This window comes from Cephus cinctus, unplaced genomic scaffold (assembly GCF_000341935.2).
Source record: "Cephus cinctus unplaced genomic scaffold, Ccin1 Ccin1_scaffold0187, whole genome shotgun sequence".
In the NCBI taxonomy this organism is placed as follows: Eukaryota; Metazoa; Arthropoda; class Insecta; order Hymenoptera; family Cephidae; genus Cephus; species Cephus cinctus.
In genome coordinates this window covers 5,226-31,505 of record NW_014332909.1, presented here as the reverse complement: position 1 = coordinate 31,505, position 26,280 = coordinate 5,226, and the positions used below count along the sequence as shown (strand labels likewise).

The 26,280-nt window shown below is 43.5% G+C and overlaps 2 long non-coding RNA genes across 2 annotated transcripts; both read left to right on the top strand.

Moving 5' to 3' along the window:
- Positions 1-9,450: 9,450 nt before the first annotated feature.
- LOC107264596 lies at positions 9,451-9,696 on the top strand. Its single transcript, XR_001536990.1, has 2 exons — positions 9,451-9,521; positions 9,667-9,696. It is a non-coding gene; the product is annotated as an uncharacterized LOC107264596 (long non-coding RNA).
- Positions 9,697-12,129: 2,433 nt separating this feature from the next.
- LOC107264595 lies at positions 12,130-14,277 on the top strand. The gene is made up of 3 exons (XR_001536989.2): positions 12,130-12,536; positions 13,212-13,524; positions 14,124-14,277. It is a non-coding gene; the product is annotated as an uncharacterized LOC107264595 (long non-coding RNA).
- Positions 14,278-26,280: the final 12,003 nt, after the last annotated feature.

Here is a 26,280-nt window from a genome sequence, read left to right as displayed (position 1 = left end):
CAGTAATGCGACCAATCAGAGCGCGTTTAAACGGAGCGTAGATGACGTCGCGAGTCAGCCCGCAAGACCTGCTTACACTCAGCCAATAACACTAAGAGTATCGTCATAGTGTCCCTGTTTATCTGCATGTAATTGAGTCAATACAATCGCTCGCTGTGACGTCAGTGAATTTCAGAAGGTACCCTTTATTCTTTTTAATGTCTATTCCTTTAATGTGACAAGATAGTTGTAGCAAAGTATTACGTTTTGAGTGGTCCTGAAAAGGACCGATTTTGATCTACGCATGACCGAGCTTGGATCTGGACATGCTAATCTGCAACAATTACATACATTTTCTATGATAATGATTATTCTGAAACAGTAAATATTGTAGAGTACATAAAATTTTATCAGGATGACGCCGATTAGGGTACCTAATTGCATATTCTTGCGCTGTTTGTGTTTGGTTGCCATTACATTGGGCTAACACCCAATACATGTCGCAACATTCTCTCACAGAATAGTCACTCGTAATGCGATCTTGTAGTCGAAACAACATAAATCGAACTAACTGTCTCCGCAATATGAAGCGAAATAGATTGTAATTTGTAAACAGTAATCAGTCTACTGCGGTCGAATGACTTGTTTACAAATTACAAATTATTTCACTTCACATTGCGGACACAGTCAGGGTCAAGTCAAGGTTTGTTTATTTTCGTTGCCGGTTGCATTCTCCCCCTCTTTTTTTAGGCAAATCATCCGGGATTGAATGAAAAATGAAACGACACTGGTTATCGAAAATAACGCATATATTAAGCAATATATTAAACCTTTTGTATCAAACAATATAATCATCTAAAAAAATAAATGATACAACAAAGTATAACTTTGTACTTTTTGTTCTTGCGACAACAACCCCTCACGGTTTCCTTCCCGTGTCCATGACATGTCCCCACAAGCACTTTCAGTTTGTCGGATAAAATATCACCGTGTCCGCACTCGTTATGCTTGCATCGTCGCTTTCGCTGTATTCCACGAGCGATTTTCGTTGACCTGTCACTTCAGTCTGCTGAGAAGTCCCCGGTTGTGGACATCCTTCGTCCGACGACAGGTTGACTGTCTCTGGTTCCTCCGTTGACTCAACCTGGATAGCTCGGAGCTTTTTCGCTTCACGCGTCTTCCTCGCCTTGGCTGAGTATTTTTGCCGAGTCTTGTAGTGTCTTTTTGTCACTTGTTCGGCCTTCCTCTCTTTCATTTCCCACCGATATAGGCGACGCATCCTGGTGGGTGAGACTGGCGTCCCTGGATCCCGTATCTTTAAGGGTGTCACCCTATTTTCTTTCAGAATCACGTGATCCGCTTCATCCAAAATCTTCACTGACAGCACCTTTGGCTTCACTGGAATCCTCCTTAGCTGGTACCGTGGATTGTCCCGCTGGATGTATTCCGTTTCCTCCTCTGGTTCCTGGTGCTCGAGTTCCTTGGTCGGACTGGCTCCCGTTTTCTCCTCTATTCGTGGAGTCTCCTCTCCCAAGGCAGAATCTTGACTCGTGGTCCGAAGTCGATTCACCTTCACGATCGGGCACATGTCATCCGTCAGTTGAGCCTCTTCGCCTACTGCGCAGCGCTTTGCGCAGCGTCGCTTCGCTGGCTCCGCCTCATCCCCACTCTCGGACTCCCAGTGGTGCATCGTTAATTCCATTTCCCGTTTCCTCTTGCGGTTCTCAATGGACGTTCGCGCACTCAGTTCATCATCCAATGGTTTTAGGAATAATGGCGAATTTAATTTAACCCTTTCCATTTCACTCGCGTCAACCGATATGTCCCTTAAAAATTGGAAACCCGAGTCTCGATTAACCAACTCGGTTTTTACCGACTTCAGTTCTGTTACATTGTTGTTACAGTCATCCACTGTTATAATTTCTTCATCTTTATTGGATGATAGATAGTCGCTATCGCGGGTTTTATCAATATACGCTCGCGTGTATTCGGGTAAAAATACCATGTCGTTCTCGCATATCTTACGCGTCTTATTCAGTACTACCGATTTTAATTTTGGACCTGTCAGTTCCTTCGGTTGTTCGTCTGCTAAGAAACCCTTGCTTCGCAAAATTTTGTTACACAATTCATTCTGCTTTCTCAGAATCAAATCGCCTTCGCTCAGGTTCATCCCGTCTTTGACTTCCTGTAAATCAACGCTATTCGTTCGCATCATGTTCAAGCTAACGACTTGACAGTTGTATTCATCGCTACTGTCTTGTGGCTTACTGTATATATAAATCGGGATATCTATTCCTAATGACGTTACCCTTAGCAATTGATTTGACAGTATTATGTCCATTCCGTATTTTCTTAACATGTCCATACCCATGACCATGGGTGCCGCTAATCCTTCGAGCACGTAGAACACTCCCTCTAAAATAACCTTTTCGAGGTTTACGCCTATGGTGATTTTCTCGCGGAGCGGTATTACTTTTGACGCTATGTCGCTGAAGATGTCTATATTCTCCATCTTTTCTATTTGCGCATGGGGAAATTCCTTTTTAATTTCCTCCAAGAATCCACTACCGATGACGGATACTTGAGCTCCGGTGTCTATTAATATCAGTATATCCTTTTCGAACACCTGCCCTTTAATTAGCGGTACGTCTCGATAAATTCCTCGCGTCACGCCTGAACTTTCTGCAACTTCGTTGCTTTCCATTTCGCCATATCTACATTCTAGCATGGCTATTAAATAGGATTTTCTTTCCCTATATGGACGAAGCTGTCTTGTATTGAAGTTCCCTAAAACGTTTCCGTCTTGTTCGAGAGTGTATACATTTTTATGCGGTTTCCCTACGATTACGTACGGACCTTCGTATATTAAACATATCTTTCTGTTTAACCTTTTGTCTTTTTCCGACAATTTGCGTGTTCTCAATAACACTTTGTGCCCTATTTCGTATTCTACAGGGTGATTTTTCTTAATGAATTGTTTATATCGTTTAGCAGCTGCGATAGCTAATTTCTTCCGTGTTTCCCTAATCAAGGTCTCTCTATTTTCTGTTTCAGGTTCCGGATTTCTCAAGAACTCGGGCAACCCCAGAGGCACGTACTCTTCATCCTTATGTAAGTAGAATGGTATGCATCCTGTACTACTATGCTCGGTAGAGTTTAATACGTTTTGCGCTCGCTTTAAAATCATGCTCCACGTAGTATGATTTGAGTGTGCGTATGTCCTAATCACGCGACCTATCTCTCGCATCACACGCTCTACTGGATTAGATTGTGGATTGTATGGTGTCGTCTTAATTAACTCGATACCATTTCTTTCACCGAATTCGGCCCATTCCCTAGAGAGAAATTGTCCACCCCTGTCCGTTAGGATCACGTCAGGTTTTCCCCAATTTTCGAAATATTTATCCTCGAATATCTTTATAATCTCTTTGGTCGAGATACTACCGATCGGATTAAACGTTACCAGCTTCGAAAATTGGTCCATCGTCACTGCGATATATTTATACCCGCCTTTCGCGACAGGCAATGGCCCGTACAAATCCAACGAAATTTTCACGCCCGGTTTGGTGGGTAGCTTGTAATATTGCTCTCCCCCTGTGGCTCTTGTGTAATACTTCGTCTTTTGGCATAATTCGCACGATGCCACTATGTCTCTTACGATCGCGTCTACACTTTCTATATAAAAAATGCCTCTCGCGAACGCTATTACTTTATCCGTTCCAAAATGTATTAGAAACGCATGTACTTTCTCAATCAGCTGTTCTACTATCGGTCCACTAACTGGAATACGCCATTTGTCCGTCCTTTTCTCCCAAATTATATCCTGTTGGATCTGGAAATTTCCTGGCCTTTCCTCCATTCGCGATGCTAAACTAGTATCGTTTTGCTGAGCTTGACGTATTTTCTCGTTCCACGAGTCCCAATTCCGATTATCATTGTAGTGAATGATTTGGTGAACCCGATATTCTGTTTTTATCAAGTTTTCCTTAGTGGATATATGTCGCGATAACGCATCCGCTATAGTATTTTCCGAACCTTTTCGGTATACCCACGTTATATCAAAATCTTGTAGGACCCTGATCCATGTAGCTATTCTGTCGCTAGTGTACGAACATTGGCTAATAAATGTCAATGCTTTATGATCCATTCGAATTCTTACTGGGTGTCCCCACAAAATTACACGCCACTTTTTCAGCGCTTCCACTACCGCTAAACATTCCCTTTCTGTAGTAGTATAACGCGTTTGAGCATCTTTCAAGCTTTTGCTCATGTACGCTATCGTGTACTCCTGATTTTCGTCATATTGGTACAGCCTAGCTCCAATTCCTACCATCGACGCATCAGAGTCTATCGCGAAATCTAAGTCGTCTTGTAGATGAAACAATTCTTTAGCGTTTCGGAATGCTTCTTTGGTCTTGTCGAACGCAATTTCCTGTTCGTGTCCCCATTTGAATTTATTGTCTTTAATTAACAATTTTTCAATCGGTCTTATTAATTCGGATAACCCCGGAATGAATCTTCGATCCCAATTTACCAAACCTAGGAAAGATTGCACTTCCTTAATATTCGACGGTTTTTTAACTCGTTCTATACTGTCTTTGGTGTCCTGCAAAATTTCTGCTTTGATTTCCTGGAAATTATGCCCTAAGAATTTTATTTCCGGTTGCGCAAATCTCGACTTATCCCGATTTAATCTAATTCCATTCTTTCGAAAAGCGTCTAAGACCTTCCTTAAAATGTCTTCATGTTCTTTCCATGTTCTTGTGGCAATCAATACGTCATCTAAATACGCTATCACCTTTTGTTCCAGCTCTGGCCCTAATACTTGGCCCATCGCCCTAGTGAACGACGCCCCTGACGTCTTTAGACCAAACGGAAGTCTAAGGAACACATATGTCTGCGACTTGAATAAGAAGCCTGTATATTTTTGACTGTCTTCATCTAAGTCCACGTGTAAGAATGCATTTGATAAATCTAATGACGTAAAGTATTTCGCTCTTTCGATTTTATTAAACACCTGTTCTATTGTTGGTGGTCTCGCGTGATCTGCCGCCATGCGATCATTTATTTCCCTGGCATCTAAGCATATTCGTAGTTTTCCATTCGGTTTCGCTACTACTACCAATGGATTGATATATTCGGTTGGTGCCCTCTTAATAATACCGAGTTCTTCCCATTTGTTTACCTCGCTAGTGACCTCCTCGAGGTACTTGTTTGGTATAGGGTAAACAGGCTTTTGGTACGGCCTATTATCCTTGACTATTATTTGATGCTTATAGCCTGGAATTCTTCCTATTCCTTCTTCAAATATTTCTGGATAATTATTTAGCAATTTGTTAACGCGATCTAAAACCTCAATTTGTTGTTTCTCGGTTGTTAGTTGGTTAACCAGTACTCGTTCCCTTTCATCATATTCTAAAATTTTCGTAGGGTCTAATAATCCGACTTTCTCCCTTCCTACGTCAAACATAGCTTTACCCAGATACGGTACTAACGCCATTCGATTTTCTATAATAACATCAAGTCCTAAAATCACGTCTTCCGCTAATGAGCTCACTACGTAACATTTGTGTGATCTAATTTGATCCTCGCACGCAAAATCCAATAATACCTTTCTTTTGGTTACTGTGCCCTTGTCTTTGACAGCTGACATGATTTTGATTCCTTTTACGGGAATTATAGGAAATCTTATATTTTCTGTTTTTAGCGCGTCTATTACCCTCTCGGATACTACGGATACCTCCGCTCCCGTATCAATCAAAGCGTTAAATAATTTACCGCCTAAATTAATTTTTATGCTGGGCAATTTATATTTTCGTTGAATATTCGGATTTTCTTCTATTTCGGACTCTGAGTCTGCGTTGTATTCGCCCGGACCTATCAAAGTCATGGAGTAATGTTTTGCCTCTTCGGAATCCGACTCGTCGTCTGTTGACATATCACCCTTAGCCGGATCGCTGGCTTGCTCTATTGTTTGCCCGTCGTCGCTATCCTTCGTAGCCTCAGTAACCCTCTCTAACCTACAAACCTTCTTCTTCTCAGAATCCTTTGGCTTGTTTCCTACATTTGATTCTTTCTTAATTTCCACGGTCTTAGCTGGCCTTTCAGATTTATTTTCATATTTATTGCCGTATTCCTTTCTACCGTAGAAATTCCTTCTAGATTCCCTGTCATCGGTCTCGGAAAATTTCTGAGTTCTAGTATGGTTTTTTTCGACTCCCCTAGGGCTTTCGATAGCCAATCCTACATTTGATCCGTCATATTCGATCAATCGTGAAATTATGCGTGGAACTGTCAGGTCCGCCATTGATCACAAACGCTCGTATACACGCTCAGGAAAATGTAGCAATAATTTCTCAATTTTCCATTTTTCGGTCAGCGGCGCATCAACATAATTAGCATGCGTCATCCACGTTAAAAAATATGTCTCCATGGATCCGAATTTCGGCTCATAGCGTCCGTTCATAATATATGCCATTACGTCTTGTTGAATTTTATCGTTCCAATGTCTAGCCAGAAACATTTCCTTAAATTGCTCAAAATTTTGATATTCAATTAAGTTCCCCCAGGTACGAGCATCTCCTTTTAGATTTGAAATTATTTTTTCAGATAATTCATTTGTGCGATAACCCTCCCTGGTAGCTAATTCTTCGAATTTATTTAAAAACTTTACTGGGTTCATGGAGCTTATTTTTCCATCAAAAGTAATGTCAGTTAATTTAGATTTTTCTGTTACTAGTCTACGTATAACTTTTCTTTCATCTAAAATCACATCGTTGTTCGATCTTTTTGAATTTTCTGTTCCAGGTAAACTAATTACATCGTTATTTTCAGGATTTTGTGATTTGACTGTCATTTCATCCAATTCTTTGTTACTTTGAGTCCTAATATTGTTAACTTCTACATCTATCGATTTTACTGAACTTTCAAGCCACGTGACCTTATTGCCAATTATGTTCATGCTCGCGGTTAATTCACGCAACATTGATATCATTTCATTATTATTGGTAATAGTAAGGCTACTTGTCGAATGTTGAAGTTGTGTTGATCGGCTCTCGTCGATGTTGGGTGTACTTGCTCCGCGCTCGTTCGCACCTCCAGCTGTCATGGTCATCTGCTGAGATGGCTCCCCCTGTTCCCGACTTATCGAGTCCATGGATCTGGTAAGTGGTTTCTTTGGCGGTGACCTCTTGCACGGCATGCTGTATGTCGTTGGCAATCTCTACTGCGTGAGATTACAATCTTTCGCTTGTTTATTGGCGACAAGCGAGCATCTATCGTTTCAAGCTTACGACAGGTAATTATTCCTCCGGAGAAGAATTTAAATTTTTTATTGCACAATCTGGTTGCACAATTTGCGTGAAATCGAAATTTTGTTCGATATTCTTGTCGGTCAAACCGATCCCAGATAGTAATTTTTCGACGAACACTTGTCCGACGGCACTCGTTTTTCCAGACACGATAACTGATTTTAGCACTCACGTCAAAATTTTTCGAGTGATTGTACCTATACGATTTTTATTCGAAGATCGATAACTTTCGGATTTTTCGCACTTGCGGATTTCACTCCTTCCACGCGTCGGAAATACGATTTTGAAAAGATACTTCGTGAACTTTTATAATTTTCGCACTTGCGGATTTTACTCCTTCCACGCGTCGGAAATACGATTTTGAAAAGATACTTCGTGAACTTTTATAATTTTCGCACTTGCGGATTTTACTCCTTCCATGCGTCGGAAATACGATTTTGAAAAGACCCGTCACTTTGTTTCGATTTTGAAAAGATAGTTCGAGAACTTTTATAATTTTCGCGACGACACTCACGCACGTTCGCGAATTTTTCAATTTTTTCAAGAGAATCGAAAAACTCTTCCACAATCACTATGTTACACACTGGTAGCACAATGATGATCAATTTTTTATAAGAATTGAGAAACTCATTCCATCCATCGGGTTGACACTTTTACCGTGACGGTTATCAATTTTTCGTAAGAATTGAGAAACTCTTTATTTCCACCGGGTTGACACTTTTACCACGCTAGAATTATATCTATTTGATACCAGCTAATGTGAAAACTTTGTGTCATGATGAGCAAGGTGTGCTATTTGTTTATAATAAGAAATTATTCAAATTATTCATAATCTTCTATTGACAAGCTAATTTTTTGAGGATATACTGCAAAATTATTGTCCTATCAGGCAAGTTGAGTGTCTAGCCCAGTTTCTGTCAACATTGTTGTACGCTGTCTATCGGCATTAATAAATTATCAAATTATTTGTAATCTTGCCATTCAGTATTTATTTATTCCTACTTCCTGTCAATTCTACTCTTATAGGATTTCGTCTTGTTGTGGATACTACCTTTTGACTCGATACTGGCCATAGTAAGTATTACGATTGTTAATTTTTTCTATTATTTATAACTTTCACATCGAACCCCATAAGAATCGTATGAAATGCCACTGAGGCTGAATCTATTATGCTTCTAGCGCATTTACATTCTTCTTAATCAATATTTCCTTGTATAAAACTTTTATTTTTTGATGATTATAGAATTTTATAGATTTTATCTATTGCTTCACCTCTATATGTCTCTCTAGTAATGTTTCTTCAAAGTTATAGTCTGTGGTCCCGCAAAACCCAAATAAACCTTGATTTTACAATATGAATATACCAATAGAATGTTAATTAACTTGTGATACCTTTTTCTTCAACGCATCTCGCTGGTGGCTTACGCTTGCCCTTCGACCAGTCATCAGATATGTCCAGATACGGCATCTCGCAGTCTTATTAATTAATTTCTTAATATCTACGTGACTTTATTCAGGACTGACCCGATCCGGTGTCAGTTCTGATTTCAACATTGTACGAGAACTGAAGTCAAGGTTTGTTTATTTTCGTTGCCGGTTGCAGCATCAGGTACGAAATGGAATTATGGGAAGTGTATTAATAGAAGTGCATCGCGTCAGTTGGTCTGCCCTGGACTGAATTAACAAAGATAATGATAGCTTTTAGAATTCTGGAATCTCCAGAGAAGGCCAAATTTTGGATGTTATATGGAGCCTGAATTTTTAGACGTCGTAATGTTAGAACCAGTTTATTCGTCTCCACGGTATTAAGAGGGCAAGCCCAGAAGATGTGGTTCAAGTCTTGAAACTGAGCATTGCATTGACAGGCCTCAGAAGAGGCAGCACCGATTCTATGAAGGTGAGCTCTAGATGCTGAATGGTTTGTGCGGAGCCTGTTAATTTTAACAATATCATCTCTCCTCCAATCCATATTGATAAACCAGGGACAGCCCAAGGTAGGAGGAGACCATTTAAAGAAATTGATTCCCTTATACTGGGCTTGATCAGTAAGATAGTCATAGGCCTTCGATTTCATTCTACTTTTACAGTGCACAGCAAGATCAGGCCAGACTACTTTAGTATTTATAGTTGAAATACTGAGGGCTTTTTTGGCCCTTTTATCCGCTACCTCATTACCATGGATTCCCTGATGGGATGGGATCCAGATGAACTGAATTTGAAGTCCGATGGACCGTAAGTCCAGATACATTTTCTTACATTGAGCGATGATAGGGTGAATCTTTGAGTTCATTGAATTATCAGCTAGGCACTGTAAAGCGCTACGTGAGTCAGACAGCATAACCGGCTTTATTATGTTTTTTTCCTTGATTAATTGCAGGGCTGCAAGAAGAGCCGATGCCTCTGCAAAGAAAATAGAAGCCTTGTTGCAGTATCTGAATTTCCTAATTAGTTTTGAGTTAGCTACGTAGCCTGCAGCCCCACATCTCTCAGGGATGGACGACCGAGAACCATCTGTGTATATATAAACCCAGTTCCGGAATTCCTCCAGAAGGAAGGTGCCAAGACCGTTATTAGGGTTCTACGTTTCTCTCATAGAAAAGCCAAACTCAAGGTCCACATCAATGTGTTGAAAATGCGCTGCCAAAGGAATGGAGAAACAGATGGGACGAGGGTTTCTAATAACTCTGTCTTAATATCTTCTAAGGGACAACCATCTTGACAGAACATACGGTGAGTACCCACGTGACTGATTGCTGTTAACAGCATTTTCTAGGAGTTTATGTTTCGCATGGATAGGGTGATGGTAAATTGAGAAAGATCTTAAAATATACCTAGAAGCAAGGAAGATTCTCCTGAAATAAAGCGGCGGTTCCCCTGCCATAGCTAAAATTGCATTGGTGGGAGTCGAGATCATAAGTTCCAGAGCAGATCGCAAGGCCGCATACTGAATGCGATCAAGGACAATAAGGCTATTTGCCCTAACTGTCCCATAGCACATTGAGCCCCAGTCAAGGATCGATCTCGTTAAGGCTTTATAAATAATCAGCAGGTTATTGGGGTGGGCACCCCAGTTGATACGAGAGGTAGACCTTAAAACCCGCAAAGATGATCGAGCTTTCTCCGAGATTTTATTTATATGCTGATTCCAGTTTAATTTATAATCAAACTACACTTCCAGAAATTTAATGACAGGAACCCATTGAATCGGGTGGTCATCAATAAGAACTGAGAAGTTATACCAGTTCTCTCTTTTCCTTGAGAATAGGGTGAATTGCGATTTCCTGGGAGAGATGGAAAGGCCAATGCTATTAAGCCATGATAGTACTAGCTCCAGTGCTGAGTTGAGGACTGAAGTTATATATGCAGGGTCCTTGTGATAGAAATATATAACTATATCATCGGCATATAAAAGTGACCGGCATTGAGAACCAATATTAGATAGAATTTTCCTTATGTATATATTAAATGAGGGGGGACTAAGCACAGTGCCTTGAGGTAACCCTATTTCCATTGTTCTAGAGGCGATCAGAGATAATCCAGAGTTTCCCCTCTAGCAAAGGAAAGGTAAATGTCCGAGCTAAGGATGGCCAAGTTATCCATACAGGATCTGCCCTTTCTAAAACCAAACTGAATTTTGGGAATTAGTGAACAATTTTCAATCCACCATTCCATTTTTGTTAATAATATCCTTTCAAAGACTTTAAGGAGGCAAGAAGAAAGTGCAATCGGCCTGAAACTATCACTGTTCGGTTTAGGTAGGAGAATAACATTGAACTTTTTTCAGATTGATGGAATACGACCACATTTAAAAAAATCCATCAAACAACTCGCAGAGTTTCTGGAGGGATTCCACGGGTAGCTGTTTGATCATACGATTATTAATAAGATCGGGACCGGCTGCAGATTTAACTTTAATTTTATTAATGGCCGAAGTTAATTCTTCCAGGCGTATCTTCGAAAAAATTTCTAGTGTAGGACCCGATATAATGGACGGAGAAGGAGGAATTAGGATAGATGGAGGAGCTATTTTGTCCACGAAATCGAAAGCTGCTGGGTTAAAATCCCCATGACTAGAAGATTGAGATCCTAGGGATCTAGATTTGAATGACTTAATAACGTTCCACATTTTTGCAGGGTCCATCTGATTGTTAATAGAGTTACAGAAGGATCTAAAACTCTTCTTTCGTTCTTTATAGAATATTAATGTTTACTTTTTTAATTTTTCTTTATACAGATTCACATTTTGCTCTGTGGGATGCTTCTTGACTTTGACAAAGGCAGTCTTCCTTTCTGCAAGCGCTTTACGGCATTCGGAATTCCACCACGGGGCTGGAGGAGCCATAAAATTACGTAATTTACCACCCGCTAGGCGAGCCCCGGTTCTTTCCGCAGAATCGAGAATGTGTTCTGTAAATTGCTCATAGCCTGTCTCGAGATCTATGTTTGAGAGGTCTATTAGGTGAGGAATATTCCTGGTCCACTGTCCAAACTTGGTCCAGTCAACCTCATCCACATTCATTCTAGGCCGGCCAGGAGCAGGAACGATGTGGAATGAGCTAACCGAGATCAAAATAGGGAGATGATCACTACCAGCTGGGTCGTCCATGACCCTCCATCGCAGAGATAGAAGGATGTCCGAGAAGCTAGAGTGACATCAGGAACACTGACGGATTGAGCAGGAAAAGAGATTCTCGTTGCGCTACCGTTGTTAATAACGGAGAGATCTATATGATCAAGGGCGTTAATTAAGTTTTTGCCGGCTGAGTTGGAACAAGAGCTGCCCCATACAGGGTTTTGAGCATTGAAATCCCTGCAAACTAAAATATTATTTTGCCCTAGTGAATCTAGAAGAGACTTCCAAGCCCATGAAGACATGGAGCACTCAGAAGGCCTGTATAACGAAAAGATCCTAAGAGGAATCGGGATGGAACCATGTAAGATTTCCATACCACACATCTCAACTCCACCAGGTCTTGCCGAGGAAGTATCAATTGAGCGGAACGGAATCGATTTCCGGATAAGTATTGCTACTCCGCCACCAGCTCTTCCGTCCCCTCTGTCCTTCCTAATGATGTTGAAGTGCCTGATTTTAATTTGTTGCTCAGATCTCCACCAAGTCTCCGAGATACACAGAACGTGAGCATCCTTGGCAAGAATCTGAAGCTCAGTCAAAGACGACCTCAAGCTGCGAGCATTACACTGGATAATGTTTAGGTTCTCTTTTGGCGACATCGTAACAATCACAAGGTAAATATATATAACTATAAATCTTAGAAACATTAGTTAATACTTTATATAAATAGTAACTCATACAATAAACAGTAACAACAATCTAGAACAGCCCAATAAATATAAACAGTGCGGCTGGAAAATCAACTATCTTTACAATGAAAATAAATAAATAATATAAATAGCTTAACAGGAAATGACAAATTCTAGTAAAAATTTAACAATGCACAAAAATAACAAGACATTCACAGCCAGCCGCTAGGCTAAATTATGTCCCCGGAGAATGGGTCAGATCTGTAAGGATTCTAAACATATGTTCCTTATAGAGGCTTCACATATTGATCCTTCGTTCAACAAACCGATCAAACCCTCCTCGATATGATTAATGATGGAGCCCACTTTTTTAATGACTTCCCGGTTAATTAACTCTTTGAGATTCACAATTTGGCTCATTGATAATGGGATAGCGGCAGTAGAATTTTGGTTAACTACAAGATGTTTTGAAGGCTGAGTAGATTGGGAATCGTCAGCAAATTCATGAACAGATACCGAATTACATTCCGAAGTCTCATCCACCACGGTCAGGCTATGGTTGCTCGCCAAGATTGGCCTTGAGGAAACCCCATATTTAAGTCCTGCCTCTTTATATGAGATACTTTCCTCAGCCATAACTCGTCTAACCTGTTTTTGTAGGATAAATCACGGACATCTAAAGGAGTCAGCGCAGTGACCTGGGGCAGAGCAATTAACGCAATATTGAGACGCGGATCCGCAAACATTATCAGCATGACCCTCGCCACAATTAGCACATCTTAAAGAGCTCCTGCATTTGGAAGAGACGTGTCCAAAACGTTGGCAGGAGAAACACCGGATAACTGGTGGAATGTAGATTTCAATAGGGCATTTTACTAGCCAGATGTTAATGCTGTTCGGCAGGGTGTAGCCAGCAAACACCACCTTAACAGCCGATGAAGGGACTCTTACTTTGGACCCAGTTGAATCTATGGTAGTACGAAAAATTCTCTCCAGTCTAATGACCTCCTGAGAGTTCGAGTCATGAGATAAAGGAACAATGCCCTCACGGATACAGTCAAGAGAAAGCTCAGGGTCCACGTTTCTGATTACGCCCACTTTAGCGGTCCTAAAATCAGGAACGTAAGCCAATCACTCGTTATTGGAAGAGTGGGTGGAATCCACAAAGTTACTAGCATTCGCGAAAGAGTCAAAAGATACAATTAATTTATTTAGACCATTTCTTGAAAAAGATTGGATTCACAAAGTTATTAGCATTCGAGAAAGAATCAAAAGAAACAATTAATTTATCTAAGCCATTTCTTGAAAGAGATTGGATGCCCTCGAAACTCGCGAGCCGCTTTGCAATAGAGAACGGGTGATATCTAGCAATATTTTTTGCCGTATCTTTATTGCAGATATAAACGATAAACGGCGCCTTCGAGTTATTAGAGTAACGGTTGGAAATATGAGACCAAATACTTTCTCTATGATTGGAAGGTGGAAAGGAAGAAATTTTAGTAGGAGGAACACTATGCGGCTCATCCGGCATTGAAGATGGAGAATCCCTAACTCTTTTTTTATTCTTTACAGAATCTATATCTGCCGTATCAGGAAGGCAGGCAGTCAACAGGCCCTCTTTGAAGAATCCAAAGATAATACAGGGAAAAACACACCCGACTCAGTCCAGAAAAGCCAGGATGGAAAACCACGTGTTTAACTACGGCAGACCACACCGACATGAGGACATGGACAAGAGACAGGAAACGACACGACTTAGCTGCAATTGGCCCCCCGATGAAATCTTAGAAAGCGCGAGAATAACTCAAGATCTTCCGAGAAGGCAATATAAGGCCACGATGGTCGGCACCAGACTCCAGCTTCAACAATGATTTCAGCACCGCTCCAATAGCAAATCTTCCACTTCACAATTTAGATGGTTCTGAAGGAATAATTAATTGTGGATAGATAAATTAAATATTTCCACCAACTAAACATTTTGGCAATAATCAAAAAGCACAAAACTGCATATATTGAATAAAATGGCTAAAGGGCCGAGATGTAATGGATTAATAAAGAATTTGCAAAACCACGTTTACTAAATCGGAAATATATATATATATCTAGACAACGATGTACATCGCGCGATGGTGCGATTACCAATCAGCACTAGACCTCCGGAATACTCATAGAAAATTCATAGAATTGCCTGGATATTGCGAGAACAACACGAGAACTGTACGAATCGAGAACTTGCAACACCGTAGCGAAACACGGCAAGAAAAACTATCAACAGATAGCACGGAAGCCCGAGCCAGCCCGTGACCCCTCGGTCGGTGCCCCGAGAGAGAATGCCTTGGCAATAGCCAAATCCGAGAAATAATCATTCTGATTGGTCGAGAGCCTTTTAACTGATAACTCTTCTATCTCCTTCGAGTCGTCCCTTTAAACCAAATCGAGAGTGTTCCTTAACGAATCTGTACGTAACTTCTGGAGATCCTCCACGGCCGCTTCCCCAGGGCATCGAGCGACAACTGGGCACCACATCCTTAACTCGGGCCGGAGGTTCCGCTCCTGCCCTTAACCGTATCACAACAATCTCCGCCCGCTCTACAGCCCTTTGCCCATCTCCAACGGAGCGCCGGTATTTCACCCGGGCTTCTGCTGGTCCGTGGAGACGTCTCCATCGGGTACTCTCCTCTGCCGGGCAACTCGGTACGTCGAGACTATCTCCCCACGGCAGATTCGAGTACCTCGACCTCAACTAAACAATAACGATATCTCACGAGAGCATTGACATAACTATACGAATCAACCTGAGAGCGTAGCTTCTGAGCAGGGTGGCGACCCGAAGGGAACCAGAAATTGAGAACGTTATCTGTATCGGTAATCGGAGCCGCCTTGGGATGGTGATTCGAAAAATCACATCACAACTCCCCACCTCTTAAGGGTGGTTGAGGCTTAGTGATCGAAACGAGAGCTAGTGCAAGCAAATCGGACCGAGAGCCAATTTTCTAATTAGAATATTTTCGTCGGTATTCCGACATATTCGAGAGCTTTATTACATAAGTTTTTTTTCTTTCGATAGCTTAGTATTCATTCCCCTGTGTACGGTCGAGATCTAGATGGTGGTGAGGAAAATCGAAAACCAACCGGAAAAATTTTTCCAGCTCGAGAAAATGACATTTCAGAAGTTAATATTTTTGCCGATAACTTGTCAATTAAGACATTTATTAATTTATTTCGTGAACTATGGCCAGTTAAAACCAGTTTCGATAGCCAATATTCTTACCCACCGTTGTGAGCGAAAGCGAGACAGAGTGAAAACAATAATATTTGGTAGGTAAGACGAGAGCTGCGATAATTCGTAGGCGCGAGAAGATGTTTAAAGATCACTATTTCGAGAATTCGGTAACTAAACCACTCATCACCTGTACTATCTCCGTAGGGAGGTACAGTAGAGAGCACGTTACGATCGTGAGCCAGTTCTGGCCCTTCGGCCGGACTCAAGTCGTGAACCGAAATCGAGAACTGTTTCAGGAACCAAGGACGAGAAGGCAAAGTACGATAATCCGGTAGCGAACGATGTCTTACCCACTGGTTACTGTCGAGAGCTATTTAATTCATATTTCGCGGGTAAGCCGGGATCTTGGCTTACTCTCTCGGCTCGAGAAATTAATTATTATTACTTTTTTTTTGTAGCGATATCTCTTCGCATGATCGTCTGACCAGGCTGCGAATTAATTCGTGAGAGGTTTATCCTCTCTCGCTCCGAGAAAGTATTACCCAGTTACTAGACCCAGAACTGATTTTATTCTTCTTCGATAGCACGAAGTTCTACCCGTTGGTTACTGGCGAGAGCTAATTTCTTATTTTGCGCGGGTAGATCGAGATCGCGCGGAGGCGTTAGCCCTGCCGCTCCGAGAAGGTATTAAGCGTAGCTTATTTCGGGAGCCGTAACGATAGCGAGCCTTGTTCACATGCTGTTTACTGGCGAGAACTGATTTAATATTTTTCGCAGGCGAACCGAGAACGCGTGAGAGGTTTATCCTCTCTCGCTCCGAGAAAGTATTAAACACAGATTGACAAACGGACACTGAACGATGATAACAGGACGCGGATGAACACGAAAGTCGAGAGCGTACGTTACCCTTTTGGGATCTTCGTATTATATCCGAGAGCTGTATTCCGCGAGCATGATGGCCGTCCACCTTTGCGAGCAGGACTTGAGGAACCACTTTCCGAAACTCGAGTCCCGTGACTCGCACGTCGCGAACTGAGGCCGGCGGCCTATGTTTCGAGAGCGACTGTCCTTTGACACGCGTATCGCGAACTAAGGGTCCTGGCGAGTCCCTTTGCTTCTTCGAGAACCGTCAGCATTCGCACAAGCACCGGGGGCTAGGATCTCGGGTCCTTCTGTTTCTTTGAGAGCTGCGCGGATTCGCGTTCCACGGTTCACGAGAGGGGACTTGATGTCCTTCTTTGAACGCGAGCTGTGGAATCTTAGAGTTCACGTACCGAAAGCTGGGACTGAAGGTTCCTTCCGTTAGCGAGAGCCGTAGACCTTGCGATCCAGGCAATAAAGGCTGAGACTTTGGGTCCCTTCCTTTAACGAGAGCTGAGCGGTCTTTCGACCCACGTAACGAGAGCTAGGCCCGAGAGCCGGTAACGAGATCAATTGGCCCGAAGGCCAAGTACGAGATCTGGGACTAAGGAGTCCACACCGAGAGCTGTGAGAGTTTCCTTACGGTGTCGGGCTAGCCCTATCCCCGTTGGTCACCCTGGTGGAACCGGTAGCCGGTGGCTTTGGCGGACCACCGAGGGACGCTTTAGGTCCCTGCGGCCTTCGAGACCGAGGTCTCTCCGCCCGCAGAGCCTTCAACTCCTCCCGGGGCACGTTTTGGCCGGCCCGCGGAATGTAGGGCCCTCTTTGTCGCCGGCTCTGGCTGCACGAGGGGCAGGTAGTCAGGGTTTTCCCTTCCTCCCGCAGCGGCGGCAGAATGTGGTCGTCGGTGGGCCGTACGGGCAGTTCGAGTATCGGTGGCCGGTCTCCCTGCAGCTGTAGCAAGCCCGTTCGATGACCTTCCTCCGAGCCGGTTGGGGAGTAGCCCCTGACCAGGAACCGGTGGTACTTGGCGCCGAGGGGCCCGAGGTGCCGACCTTCTTCCTCCGGACGATGGTCCACTCTGGGGTCTTCGTCGGGTCCGACTGTTCGGGCTCGGCGACGCTGAGAACCGCTTGACTTGTCGGTCGCGGGCCTACCTCCTCCGGGGTCTTCGTCGGGTCCGACCGTTTGGGCTCCGCGACGCTGCGAACCGCTTCGCCGGTCGATAGCGGGTCCACCTCCTCCGGGGGTGGCCTCATGGTCTCCTGCGCCAGCCCCGTTATGGTCAGGATTAGCACTGGGGCGGATGTGGCATCCCCGTGTCCGCTGGCCAAGAGCGACGCGGCACACGCCCAAATCATGGCGAGGTGATCCACAGGGGGTCTGCCCACCTTTTCCTTGAGGGCCGTCGTGGCCTCCAACATCTCCTCGAACCATGCTCTTTGCTGATCTTCGTTCCCCAGCAGCTCCAAGTCTATCTCTTCTCCGAGACAAGAGATCGCGGTTGAAGTCATTTTCGGTTGTTCGAGTTTTTCGCGTCGGCTGTCTTCGGCAATATTTCGAAACGAAGTGACCGAGATCTAGCCGATTTCGGCTGTCGCAAACCAGGACTCTAGGGTAGGGGGTCCTTCGAAATCTTCTGAAAAACTTGTTTATCAGAATTCGGGAACCGTTCCGATGACCGTCTTCGTTGTAACAATACCTCGATGACCGGTAGGGTCACCCGGGTATGACAACTCGAGAACAACTATTTGCTGGCTGGCCCTACGTTGGGCGCCATTTGTAACATAATTCTTTTCCTTAACTCGACACCGATAGCAAAGCATCCGAGAATGAACTATCTTTGAGAACCAACCTACGTTACCTTCGGCCGTCCACCCGTCGTTCGTGCATCCGCAAGCCAGGCGGGCGCCAGCCAATTCTTTTTTCACCGGGAACTGACGAGCTGGTATAAACTGGGAGTTGGGGTGGAACAGGCACAACTCCACCAAAACGAGAACTCTGATGGAACCTATCAGATGAGGCGATAGCTTAACGGATCCTGTCGATTTTTAGGAACGCGTAAAATCGAGAAACGCAATCGTAGGTGCTGATCTTTGGGGTCGCGTGAAATCAGCAAACGCAACTGGATGCACGAACGGGAGCGGACGGTTACGGAAATGCACGGCCGCTCAGGCTGCTAGGTTTGATGTAGAGAGGGTCGGAGTAAAAGTCCGGCAAATACTGTGAGAGACAGAGAGCGACGAATCGAGAACGTATCAGAACGAATCTTAACTATCTATCGAGATCGCTACATCAATTATAAATTGGGAGTCCTCACCGAGAGCTGGTGCAACTAATCCGTGGAGGCCGAGAACTGTATCCAAAGGACACTCGGGCGAGCACTGCACGAAGGCACAGCAATACACCTCCGGAATACTCACAGGAATTCATAGAATTGACTGGATATCGCGAGAACAACGCGAGAACTGTACGAATCGAGAACTTGCAATACCGTAGCGAAACACGGCAAGAAAAACTATCAACAGATAGCACGGAAGCCCGAGCCAGCCCGTGACACCTCGGTCGGTGTCCCGAGAGAGAATGCCTTGGCAATAGCCAAATCCGAGAACTAATCATTCTGATTGGTCGAGAGCCTTTTAACTGATAACTCTTCTATCTCCTTCGAGTCGTCCCTTTAAACCAAATCGAGAGTGTTCCTTAACGAATCTGTACGTAACTTCTGGACATCCTCCACGGCCGCTTCCCCCGGGGCATCGGGCGACAACTGGGCACCACATCCTTAACTCGGGCCGGAGGTTCCGCTCCTGCCCTTAACCGTATCACAACTATCTCCGCCCGCTCTACAGCCCTTTGCCCATCTCCAGCGGGGCGCCTGTATTTCACCCGCGCTTCTGCTGGTCCGTGGAGACGTCTCCGTCGGGTACTCTCCTCTGCCGGGCAACTCGGTACGTCGAGACTATCTCCCCACGGCAGATTCGAGTACCTCGACCTCAACTAAACAATAACGATATCTCACGAGAGCATTGACATAACTATACGAATCAACCCGAGAGCGTAGCTTCTGAGCAGGGTGGCGACCCGAAGGGAACCGGAAATAGAGAACGTTTTCTGTATCGGTAACCAGAGCTGCCTGGTACCGTGATTCGAAAAATCACGTCACAGTACATATGAATGTGTATGAGTGCAGATGCGTGCATGATAAGTATGGAAAAATGTATCTCTTGGGATCCAAGAGTTTGGTTCGATTTCTGGTCTTAAAGGGTGCACTTTGATTCTATATCGTATTCAATTAGCTAGATTCAGTTAAGGTTAAACGACAGACTAGACCAGAAGACTAAACCACATTGAAGTAAATAAAGTTAGTTATAGTGATCTCCAATAGCACCTGCATTTTTATTTCTAAAGCCTTTATACAGTTTGAAAATCCAAACCATCATCGCACTAGAAATCAACTTATATACAGAGAACTGGACACCGTTGGAGTGCTCATCACAGAGCTTTGGTGGCTAACGAACCCACCTCGCCAGATTCACGCAGTTGAATCTGCCACGAAAACGATACTGGCGACGATCAGGACGTCATGGTCCCACACAAAGGATTCTTCTCGTGCATGCGTCGCCATATTGTATTACCGCGCTCGCTTTTCTCGCTTACATTTTAGTACTTATGTATAAAGTGTAACGACGAATCGCACAAATAAAGGCACCGCGAGAAATTATTAATAAATTCTTCTATTACTGGGCGCCAGGTGTACCGAGAGATACACCGCTGTCTCCAGAGGATACCCCGGGCAGCTCTTATGCGGTGGGGTCCTGGGTCTCGGAGACAATAACTAAACCTGAAAGTTAATAACAATAAGACAACACCAAAGGGGCTTTGAGAAATCAAACAGATCTGAAGTTTCGTTTAAAAGCACGGAACCCACAAACGGGCCCAATTTATTGAACACAAGAAAAATAAGACGAAATATAACAAATGAAGATAAAATATAAAATATAAAATATAAAAATCAGATAATGAAAAGGCGTAATAACGGAACATGGTATGGAACAACAGCTCCAAAATAATAAACGCGAATGGGAACAACTGTCCCTTCTAAAATTCACTAGATGCAGCGACCCAACTAATAAATCCCCGAAGGATTAGATAAGCCAGAATTCCTCGCTCGCAATTATTTCCTAGAAGGCCGCACACTTCCGGCAAGAATGCGCACGTTAGATAATACACGCGCACCGAGTATAAGCAGTAATATTTACAAAGTCAGCTGACGAGTGGCTTAGTGCCCTACTCGTCGGCTCCACAATATTTACAAGTTTGAGCGCGGTAATCCTAATGGTCCTCGACCTTATACCGAATTCCTAGAGTCCCGGCTGGGAATCTAAATCTTTATATTGTCGTCTCGCATGTATAGCCTATCCCGTCACGGATAATCCTGCGGTCGGAATCAGCTCCGGAGACCTATTCCTTTACTAAACATATCAGTTAAAGAATACGGAATCCCCTAACCGCATTCCTCACACCCGCGGATATAGCTAGGAGAAACAGGTGCCACTGCGCGGCACTTAGGCTACACAACGCACGACCGGAACGATTACGCGTAGCGTGGACTGGATATTAATAATTTGCATGCAGTTTCTTCAAACATGCTCTACGAAAACTCAAACACAAAACTAAAAACTAAACTTTGATACCAGATAACGGATCCTCCAGATCGCCACCAAATTGGCAAACATCGGATCGCAACGATCGTGTAAGCGGAAAGCGACGCGTGCTGTCTGGATCAAAGATCCAACAGCTAAATCTATGGTCCGATTAATCTCGATCAATTACAAAATTCATATAGCTCGGTAGCGTCACTCACCCAGAATAGCTCTCGCCAAATCGTCCAACTCCTCTCTATCCATGCTTTTCTCTAGACTTTTCTCTCACGCTAACTCACCTTCACTATAAACTTTACTTTTGGGCACACCGCACTCTAGGTTGGCTACACCGCAAGTGACGCTACCCGATAGCTCGCCCGCTAACGTGCCCTGGTGGCGCGGAGGAATATTACCCTTGGGCCCAATCAAATTTGCGCTAGCCCCTACGCCGCCCAATTCGCCTACGATTGTCAATTGTCTACGAGATCCCCGAAAAGTAGAGCTGCGCATCTTCTCCTCTTCTGGGCGATTGTAGTGTCTTTTCTTGGAGCAGGAATCTCATCGGCACCTCATCCCTCGTTGTACGGCTCCAGGCCGCCACTGCAACCCCCGGATGCTGTCAGAACCTCGGATCTTCTCGCGGCGTCCTTCCGCGTAGGTTGCCTCGCTCAGTGGTGCTCTGCGGTCGCGCTGGCCCTCCTCCTGCTGGCTACGTCACGCCAGTGCTGCTGTTCGCACTGGTCGGGTCCCTTTGCTGTAGTCCGGGCCGTTGCTGCTTCTTATTTTTCTCCGATCGGTTCCCTTAGGGGACCTTAACATTCGAAATACAGACCCCGAGGGAATTAATAAACATTCTACACGCTAAATTCAGTCCACGCTCGACGCAAATGTTAGGTTAGCTTGCGGACCTTACGGAGTAGCTCCTATTTCGCCTTTTTCCTCTCTCTTTTGTGACGTGCACAAAGTGTCACGTTACAACAGATAACGGTAAATGAATCTTTAAGTATCCTCGAAAACGATAAAATTTTACAAATTCAATGATATTTTATAGCTAAGGATTATTTAATAGAAGCTCTGAAATATCAGTCATTTAAATGAAGCGGAGACTCTTTCTTTGAAACACCAACAACCAAACATAGAGAACCCCGTGAATTACAAAAACTACTAATAGTAATAGGAGGTAGCCTACTAAAAGCTGTTAAAAGTATGGAGTGCTTGGATTTTCACAGAGAGACTTGGTCTACCATGCACGTGTGCAATTAAAAACGAAGGTGGCTGTCCCAGTCTTCAACCACTGTACCATGATGGGCTAATATATTTCTCATTTGTCTATATATTATAATACTAATTAAATGTAATATTAATAAAAATCAATACAAAATGTAACATAATAATCTAATTGAGTGTAGTTTAGCCACTCTATGGTTGAAAAACTGTTTCTCAAACGTAATGCCAATATGTATAGAGTCTTTGAATATCGAAAGACAGTATTATTATACATTGTAACCTTTGTCGATTGAGCAATTTCGTATGCTCCTTATGAGTGTACGAAATGGGATGTAGGCCAGTGCTCGGGGCTGGCGTCTTTAAGAATTAAGTCGACACAGGTTGGTAAAGTAAAATAAAACAACAAAAATTGATTGAATAATTGATAATTGGTACAACAGTTTTATAATCGATATCAATTACCCAGTAATTGACAGTCTCAATCAATTGTCGATATTGTAAGAAAAGGGTTGTCTAGGAATCGTCCTATGTTTGTTTTCTATCCCTATCTCTCTCTGACCTGTATATGAGGTACAGAGGATCTGCCTGTGTTGATCCTGTAGCCCTAGTGGCGCTTTGCCTATCTATTAGCTATGGCACTGTGTGCGACTCAACTACTAACGGCGTGGATAATAGATTAAACAAAATGGCGATAACTAGAGTTTCTGAGGTAGATCACGGTGGTCTCCTCAGAACTTTGACAATTTTTCTCTACCTATCAGTCTGGGCTGAATAGCGGATGCTGAAATGCCGTAGCCGTCGACAAGTTTATGTATTATGATTTTTACTGACACGAATATGCTCTATCCCGGAGGATATAAATTGAGCTTACTGATTTAATGATTCTAAATGCGCGATCCTGACGGATTTAACTTTCGCTGATTTTACTGTTCTTTCGCGGGACTTCTCGCTAAATTTAGACTTCGTCTGTTCGAATGAATAATTTGATCTGGAATGTAGTAATTAACGAATTGTAATCCGATAATTATTAGCGAGAAGCGCTAGTCCTCTATCGGATTATTTTGATATTACTTTCCGCGGATTTACATTCGGGAAACGTTTTTCATCTATCGACTAGTGTTGACACTAGCCGCGCTTCCTTGTCGTTCCTTTGGAACGGGTGTGCTCTCAGTACAGGAGTACTGAGAGGCTGGTCCTTTTTGTCACATTACAATAGTCCCTCGAAATAACTTGTTGTTGCGCCGTGCACCTTGGTGGACGGTCACAACAACAAATTATTTTCCGAAGTTCCTATGCTATGATTCGGAAGGTTAGGTGGAGGTAGGTGTCCAGGTTTGAAAATCTCTATAAATCCATATTGTTACATTTCATGTATAAAAAAAAACTTAACTAAAAAAAATCCAAACAAAAAAAATGTTCTCTTATTCACTCTCACAACACTATTCTTCTAATGCCTTGCATTTTCTTCCTGCGTCGAAACGTACCCCTCGTCTTCCTCGTCTGTAGCCTCCCCCTCCTGTTCGCTGTCGGACCCCAGGTAGACGTCGGCCGGGTCTATCTGCTCCATGTCGGGATATCTCAACCTTGCCATTTATTTTTCCACTATAAAGTGGCTTAGTGGGATCCCTCGTAGTGCTATCCTTGCATTTACCCAGCACGCTGTCCTCTCTGGATCCCTTCTTTGTGCGCTGATATAGAAGTATGTCCTCTGGGTTAACAACTGCTACAACCACCTACATGTGATCTGTGCCCATCGTGCTACTTTTGGTGGGCGACACCTGTCCATTCCCACGTGGATTGTCGTTTCTGGAATGTTCGCCAGGTTCTCCGATATTTGGTATACCATGCTATGATGGATGTTCAGGTCCTCTCCTGTGTCAACCAGATGCAGCAGCACCAGCTCTTCTTCCATGAAGATAATAGTGGCCCGCTCCAACCTTCGACAGTCTTCCACAAGGCATCCCTTGCCTGGTCTCATATCTCTTAGTGGCAAGTGTTCCCGTGTTTCTCACTGGGCCAGGTCGAGGATTCTTTCCCGCTCTCCCTGGTCTTTCCTTAGTCGCACGTAAAAGTTACTGGAACGTCATGGAATGTGCTAAGGTCACTTCCGTCGGCCCGTCTTCGATCCTCCTGAGGTTTTGCTTCCTGATTATCGGCATCTTCTCTCTGCTGGCTATAACTTCTCTCACTAAAAAGGGTCTCCTCGTTCTCTTCCTTCCTTTTTATCCCCTGGTGTTCCGGATATGTAAGGAATGCTAGGATGTGATACCAACTGTTTAAGTTTCAAAGATGGATGAGCCTGGGATCCAATCTTTCACCGTCTGATCTTTTAACTCTATGATGTGAAAATCTTCTTGGTATCCCTTTGGTTGACTTTCTTCTTCCCTAAAAAGTTCTTTAAATTTTGGTTGAAGCTTTCTCCTTTTATGATAGCTCACAGTGGAATCCGTCATCCTTTTCTTTTTGTTGGTTAGCCTTGGTTCCGTCGGAATTTCCTTTTGCACAACTTTTCCACCACTTCCGCCGATTGTCGGGTTTCCGATTTTCTGGGATTTATATTTTTATTAATTTCCACCTATTTGGAATTTCGATTACTTTTAAAACCCACTTTATACCCGTTTTTTTTAAATTGCTTATTGCCACTTGTTACCCGGTTAATCCTTGCTTTGTGACTGAGCTAATCCGCTTATTGTGGCTAATCCCTAGGTGATGACGTAGGCCTTTCTTCTAATTATCCGTGTCCTAGGTGAAGATGGCTCTGCCGTGTTTTGATTGCCTATTTTTGCCGTTTGATGGCTGGCAATCGCTGGTAAAATGACAGGTGTTTTGTAGTGTTTCAAGTTATTGCAGTGAAACATTCCACGTTCCCGTCGAGTTTCTGTATCTCCCAGTATATAAGTTGCTTCTGCAATCTTTTTCAAGATCATGTATGGTCCTTCGTAAAGTGCAAAGAATTTAGCGATTCGCTGCATTTATTCGCTGGATCCGAGACATTACATGCTTTTATCAAGACCATGTCGCCTTCGTTGCATTCGGTGAGTTTGTGTTTATCAGCGAATTTGGCTGCTCTTCGTTTGCCTTTCTTTCGAATGCGGTCTCTTGCTAGGCATAACTTTACCTCATATTCTTTTTTATCAGGTGGTGTCTTTCCATAATCTCGGCAAGCTGGGGATCCTTCTTTTAGAGCTGACTGAAATTTCGTAGTGCCTTGATTAACTCATCCGAAGGATTTTGAGCTAATATCTCGGCAATGGTTATCTCACGATGAGATTTTCTCCTTTCTTCTTCCTCGTTGAATGGCATGCGGCTTAGGACGTCCGCTACTGTATTCTCCTTTCCTGGACAGTGCTCGATTTCCAAATCGTAGTCCTGAATTTGTAGAAGCTACTGTGTTCTTCTTTCCTGGACAGTGCTCGATTTCTAAATCGTAGTCCTGAATTCGTAGAATCCATCTTGCCAATCGTGCGTTTGGGAAGCGACTGGTTTTCAAGAAGGTCAGTGCTTTATGATCAGTAATAATTCTGATGTGTTGTCCATCTACATGGACATGCGTCCATCTACATACGTCCTGAATTTTTGGAGAGCCCAGACAATCGCTAATAATTCTTTTTCTGTAGTATAATAGCCGATTTCTGCTCCCTTCAGTGTTCGACTGGCGAACCCGATAACCTCGTCTTCACTTGCTTCGCTCCTCTGAAACTGGATGGCTCCTAAGGCGTAATCGCTGGCATCCGTCTAGAGGTAGAATTGTTTGGTGAAGTCCGGGTGACATAAT